Source organism: Castanea sativa, chromosome 1, assembly GCF_040712315.1.
Source record: "Castanea sativa cultivar Marrone di Chiusa Pesio chromosome 1, ASM4071231v1".
Classification (NCBI taxonomy): Eukaryota; Viridiplantae; Streptophyta; class Magnoliopsida; order Fagales; family Fagaceae; genus Castanea; species Castanea sativa.
Genome location: NC_134013.1, coordinates 59,957,383 through 59,965,167, shown reverse-complemented (window position 1 = coordinate 59,965,167; position 7,785 = coordinate 59,957,383).

Sequence of the window (7,785 nt, the reverse complement as noted above, 5' to 3'; positions counted from 1 at the left end):
AAAAGTGGAAAATTTGATACCAAAAGACCTTGGAGGCTTGATGGAAATGATGGGGGTGGTAACTATTTTATAGGAGAAAAGTGGCATGTGATGATTGCAAGCTGGCTTGTGGTCATCGCTTGTTGTTTCAATTCTTGGTAATCCATCACTCAGAATCAAAGGGAATTGAAAAATATTTGCATTAACACAAAAATTGTGTCAATCTAACGATCGGATTTTGAGCTAGTCCCCACTATATGCTATAACTGACCCCATCATTCTACAATGAATCTTGATGATCTACCATTTGATTTGATTGAAATTTGAAAAATATTTGTTTCAACATAACTATAGTTTTGATAACGGTTGAATTTTGAGGTGACTCGTGGCATGTGATCATCAATTGCTAGTTTAGAACTTGGTGATCCACCACTCAGTATGAAGGGAGTCAGACAATATTAACATTGGTGCAATTATCTTTTCTATCAAATAATCAGGTCTTAAGATAAAGGTAGTTAAATTTCGTTAAAATTGGTCAAACTTAATAAAACTTGGTCAACATTTGTCAATTATTATATTTTGCTCTATAATTTTTGAAATTTGACCTAGTTTGACTAAATTTATCCAAGCATAAGCGTCTTTGGAGTTCTACTTCATGTCTCAATTAGAATTAAATAAATTTTAATTTGATTTTAAAATTTAGTGATATTATGACTAAATTTATTACAAAGATGAGAAAACATTTTAACATCGAGAAAATAAATTTATTTAAAAAAACATAAAATTTTAAAATCAATAAAATAAATTTATTTCCAGTTTTTCTTTAAATAATTTTTTTTTCTCGATTTTAAAAGGTTTTCTCATTTTTATGATACTGTTCGTTTTACATTTGATCTTGATAATCTGCTCCTCATTTCGGAGGGAATTTTTTTTTTGAGATAATTTCGGAGGGAATTAAAATGTCTTCTTATTGACATGAGAATTGCTTTAGGTTGAATGATCAGATTTTGGATTGAAGTAGATGGAAGTTTGGTTGAAATGGGTCAAAGTTGGTAAACTGTGCCATAGGTTTCTTGTTCAATATATTTGGTGGGTAGTTGTGGGCCGAGCTCATTTCTTAGTTTTTGCATAGTGCTAATTGGTTTCTTTTGGACAAAATGGAGTAGTTGAATTTTGAAATTAAGACAGTCATCTTTTTACCAGCCCACTAATGAAATTGAATTTTAAAGATGGCATTTCAACTTTCATCTTCAAAATGAGATTTCAACTACTCGCTATTGCATATTAGATCCAAGGTTGAAATTGCATATTTCATCCAAGAAATAAATCACATCTTCAAGATACGATTTTATGTTATACACCTGGTGTGCTCTCAAGTCTCAACACCGTGACATGTGCCAATTCACTAAGAAATCTTCCCTTTAAGATCCCATTTCACTCTGCATCACATATTGAAGATTAAATTTCAAAAGTACCGTTGGTTAAATTGTTGATTCTCTCCAAAGCTTAATCTATTGGGACATAATAAATTTAATTACTTAGGCTATGTTTGGTAGATTGTGATGGGCATTGCAAATAGTTATTCCTATGGTTTAGTTATTCAATAGTTTGGTTTTACTTTTATTACAAGGATAGTCATTCCTTATAAATAGCTATTCTTTAAAACGAGGAATAATTATTCATTTCTAAAAGTATTGTAATAACTATTCCTTAGTAAGTGTATTAATTTTTAAAAATTAATATATTTTCAAATAAACAAACTTTCCTTATGTATAGAACAATTATGAAAATAAAAAATAACTAATCTCTTTTTTAAATTTACAAAATATTATTTTTTAGAAAATATAAATATATGAGTAAGATATTTCCTAAAATATATCTTAAGTTTGATTTAAAATACTTTCATTCCATTGTCTTCAGGGTTCTATTATTGTGTTGTCACCAAACAAATGAATAGTAATAAGTTTTACATTACAACGTCTTGTATTCTTTGTAATACCTATTCCTATTCCTATGTAATTACTATTATAGCTACCAAACGTGTCTTTAACCATAAATTCTAATACTCACTTTTATGTGTGGGCTAAAATTACCTTTTAATAGGTGATATCCAACATGTGTGATTTTAATTGAGATATAAAATAGAGCAGATAATGATTGAATTTAGAAACTGTTACTTTGATATCATGTGAAATTACTAATTCTTTCAAAAGCTAGTAAAAAAAAAAATAACAATGTTTTTACAATTCATTTCCAAAACCAGAAGCCCATAATGTTAATTATGGATCACTAAATACGAGTTTCAGACTATAAAATCAGGGTCCTATTCCTACCAATTGGGCATTTACTAAACGGGGCCTAAGACCGTTAGTTGAGCTAAACGTGGCCTAAGACCAGTAGTTGTGCTAACTGCTATCTGGCCCAAGTTCTGTACATTCATGTGTAAGCTAGTCCTTTTTTTGTCTCAGACCCAAAAGTTAAATATCCGTAACTCTAAAGAATTGTTTTGAGTCACTGTAAGGATAAGGTAGAAAAGAAAGTCAAGAATCCACAGTTATTGTTGATCTTACATTATTGGTGGAAGACCTGAATGCACAAGTAAGCATACCCTACGTACCATGGGCGGAGCTGTTATTGGACTAGGGGGGGCAATGGCCCCCCTAATTTTTTTTATAAAAATATTATTATATTAATAGGTACTAAGTTTAACAATTTTGTTCAATAAAATTACACTTTGCCCTCCTTAATAATGCCATTAATTCTTTTGAGAGTAATCTTATAGCCAAAAAAGTTTTTACATTGTTTATACAAACTATTAAGGTAGCAAATTCTTATTAGTTCGTACACTTGCATAACTTTTTATATATCAATAACCACTTATCATATTAGCAATTTGTAAAAATTTTGTAGTTTTAGCATTTTTCACCTTTTAAAGAACATAAAAAATTAATATATTAAATCTAAAACAAAATATAAAAACTCAAAAAAATTAGCTCAACAACAAAAATTACCAATATAATAAAACTAAAAAAATTAAGTCCAATCAATATATTTTACCCAGAACAAACTACTTGGCCATTTAAAAATTTTTTAACAAAAATCCTTAGTAGTAAAAAAATAGACTCAAGAGTCGGAGCCACCGCACACAGCTAGCAGCAAAGTCACCCCCTCTAACTCCAAGTCTTGGCTCCGTCCCTGCTACGTACAATGAGAGCAACGTGGATCCACAATTATTGTTGATCTTACATTATTGATGGACGACCTGAATGCACAAGTAAGCATACCCTACAATGGTCAGTGAGAGCATTAATGTGGATCCACAATTATTGATGATCTTACATTATTGATGGAAGACCTGAATGCACAAGTAAGCATACCCTACAATGAGAGCAACGTGGATCATGTGAAACTCTTTTTCAATCAGCTTTAGCTAACTTCAATACCTTCTTGTTTTTTGAGAAGTTTTAAACTCAATACTTTTTTTTTTGTTTGAGAAGCAAACTTCAATACTTAGCTTTAAGGCAATGAATATTTAAACATATATTAAATTATTTATACAGTGTGAGAGGAAGTTTATATTAGCACTAGCACACAGCTTGGTAACAGGTGAATTTGGGCAATCCCTGATCAATATTTATCTTAAATTTAGGGCTAAAAAGTTTTTAGTAGATTGCATGATTTTATTGATACTAATCAATTAGATGAAATGGTGCAAAGAAGTGGGCTTTTCGTATCGTTTGAACTCAAGTCTCATTCGATCACCTGGTTCATCTTGGTGCAGAGTCTTGCTGCTTAGTTGGAGATATATAAGAAAATGTTTCTAAAATATAATAAAAATTGATACGATTACCTTTTATATATAAAATGAGAATTCAACTTTTGCAATTCATTTCATGATAAATGTTTTTTATTATCAATCTATGATTGTTTTTTTACTTTTTAGTGGACTAATGTTCAAATCTAATCCCTTACTCGATAATATGAAAAAGTATTAACAAAAATAAGCAGTGGAGTAAATTTCAATTAACTCAGTTAATAATTTTTCTTTAAAAATGATTAACTGAGTTAATTAGAATTTACTCCACTACTTATTATTTGTTTATCTCTAAGGGTTCGTTTGGTTGAAAAAGTAGAAAAGTAGGAGGATAGAAAATGGTTGGAGGATGAAAAAGTAGGAGGATAAAAAAATTTTAATTTTCCTCATTTTTGTTTGGTTGAGAGTGGAAAAGTGGAGGGATGGAAAAGTGAGTTTGTATAAATTAATCATATACCCTTAGTAAAAAATGATGCCCAATTAAAACAAAAAAATGACAAAAAAAAGCAATCACCCAAATTTATTAAAAAATAATAAAATAAAAATCATGTCCTAAAAAAAAAATTATGTCTAGTTAAAAAAAAAAAAAAAAAAGAGAAAGAAAACAAAACAACTATCATGCTTACACCTTAGGAAATCAAAAGAAAAAAAAATTGGCAACATCCAGAAAAGCAAAAGAAAAAAAGAAGAAAGAAAAAGAAAAAAAGAAGAGCAACGTGGCGCGGAGAGTACAGAAAAAAGAGCTGGATGAAGCCTATGTGCAAGTGAACATAAGCATTTTTGTCAGTCAAGAGATTCTGAATCCCCACCCAGTAGAAAACATTTTGGTGGGCTCGAGGAGAAAACACCCGGGCCTCACCAATTTTTTCTACTTTCCTCCCTACAATCAAACACCCACAAAAAATGTTTTCTCTCCCATTTTCTCTTATTTTCTTTCCATCCGCCCTGAAATCCTCCCAACCAAACATACCAATGAGCCACAAAAAATATTGTCCCAGCATGGTAGGGTTTACCTACCAAAGGATTACTCACAGCTACTTTGGCAAGGAATAAAGAGAGAAAGTAAAAGACAATAGGAGAAAAGAGCTATGACCCACTGCAAAAGCTAAAGTTGAAGAAAAAAAATATATGTAATCCTCTTGAAGTGCAATAATGGTATATTTCCTCTTATTACACAGTAGTAGTCATACTTATTAAATTTATAGTAGGATTTACTATTCATGTGAAGGGAAAAAATATGTTATTATTGTACTCTCAAAGTATTGTTTAACTTTTCTAAGTCGATAGATAAATTACTTTCATTGCAAAATTTGAATAGGAAAGGATTTTAGGATAGTAGAAGCGCCCGTGGATCATATGCAATTATTCAATAAGTATTGTGATATCATATTTTCTTTTAGGAAAATTTCATTTAAAATCATATGCTTTAGAGGGTGTAGAAATTAAATCCTATAGTTTCAAAAGTAACAAATAAAACCTAAGATTTTAAATGGTAATAAATTTTCTACAACATTTTTTTACAAACTTTCAAGGTACAAATTTTATTGGTTCGCATCTGGGACCCACCACTTACATACATTTTTTATTTACTAATAATCACTCACCATATTAATAAAGGTCATAAAAAAAAAATTTATACATCTAAAATTTAAAACAAAATATACAAGCTCAAAACAATTAACCCAAAAACAAAAATTACTAATAACAAAATTAAAAAAAATTAAGCACAATCAACTAATTTATCCATCAAAGACAAAAAAGAAAAAAGAAAAAAAAAACTTAGTGGCTAAGCAGCAAGAGAGCTAGAGGTTAGAGCCTAGCAAGTAGATAATAGTAGAGCCACCCACTTTTTTACTTACCGATAACCACTCATTATATTAGTAAAGACCATAAAAAAAATTTATAAATCTAAAATCTAAAATCTAAAACAAAATATACAATCCCAATAACAAAAATTACTAATAACAGAAGTAAAAAAAAAAAAATTTAAGCTCAATCAACCAATTTTACTCATCAAAGACAAAAAAAAGAAAGAAAGAAAACACTCAGTGGCTAAGTAGCAACAGAGCTAGAGGCCGAAGCATCCGCACGTAGATAGTAGTAGAGTCTCTCACTTTTTTACCTACCAATAATCACTCACTATTATCAATAAAGGCCATAAAAAATTTATACATTTAAAATCTAAAAGAAAATATACAAGCTCAAAACAATTAACCTAATAACAAAAATTACCAATAACAAAACTAAAAAAATTTAAGCCCAATCAACTAATTTTACCCATCAAAAAAAAAAAAAAAAAATAATAAAAACTCAGTGGCTAAATAGCAACAAAACTTGAGGTCGGAACCACCGCATGCAGATAGTAGTCCCTAACTCCAAGTCTTTACAGTTACCTCTTTCCTAGTCACCATGTCTCGAATGTAATGGTACCTAATTTCAATATATTTGGTCTTCCCTTGACATTTTGGGCCCTATGCATATTCAAGGGCTCCTATGTTGTCACTGTAGATTGTTACCAGATCTACAACATTGGTGACAACACAAAGACACTAAAGGAACCTCTAAAACCAAACTGCCTCTTGTATTGTTGCTGAACATGCCACATATTCAGATTCCATTGTGTATGCAGCAATTTATGACTGCTTCTTGCTGCACCAAGAGATGGCCTCGCCATCTGCTAGTAAGAACACATGCATAACCAAAGGTTGATTTGAGCTCATCTAGATTGCTCGCTCAATTAGCACATCACTATAGCCTTTTAGCCGCAAATTCGTTTCCAAGTAGCACAAGTGCACTGTTGGGATTTATGCCATAAAATCCAATTTATTGGCATGTCATAAATAATTAAATTATTTAATTATGAGACTATTTATAAATGAACTAATGAGACATTATCTTAGTCCATGAGATGCATAGTATGTGATTTATGTGAAAAGTCACAGAAGATATAAATCACAAGTTCTTTGTAAACTCAGAAGTTTAGTTCGTAATTGGTGATGAAATTGGGCGTTTGATCTGCGAAGACTATAACATATCAACTAAGATGATTTGTCTTGATCATGGAAATTGAGATTTCTAGTTGGTATGTTGACATGTTTTAAGAGTTAAGACATATTGAACTGGACCGCTGTGAGATTTATTATTCTCCTAACGACTGTCAAATGAATAATAAATCTCACGACTTCTATTTACATCAACTCTAAATCCTAAGAGAATAATGGACCTGATCATGAGATGTAGGTTGCTTTGATATATCAGGAGTGAGATCTATTAGTTACGGTCAAAACCTCAGTATGTTGGGCAACCACATTTAGTGTTGATGGAACATGTATTCTCAAGATATAATTCATAGTCTCTTAACGGAAATACAAAATATTCCCTTAAGATAAGTTTAATGGGTTTAGTTATTCAGAGAGTTGAGCCCAACCACTTTAGTAAGGAATTACTAAAGTATATATTTATGGAATTGGATTTCATAAATATATAATGAATAATTTAAAAGATTAAACCGGGTACTCAAGGATTAAGATATAGTGATTGTGACAGTCTACATTCATGATTTTGTATTACTACGAATATTTTATGAAGGGGTTGCATGTACAATAAAGTCTTGGGATATAATTTATAAATAAGGCCTAGAGTGCAACTATATTTATATAGTGGTATTAAATATAGTTAATGGTAACTTTAGACTTGTCAAGAGTTGACAGAAAAGCCCAAGGCCCATTGGAGCTAGTGTCTTATTGATCCCTTTTGGTCCCACTCCAAGTCACACACAAGAGCCCAATTGGAATGACCCAAAAGGCTAGCCCAATTAGATAATCAGTTATATATAAGGAAAGAAACATACAGAATTTCGTTAAGTTTTTCAAGAGGATTTTTCATGAGAACTTTTCATAAGTGTTTTTCACACAAGGAATGAAATGGTTTGTATGTGAGTGTTGGACACTCTCCTATTCTCTTTTTGATGAAAACTGATTGAGAGACCACAC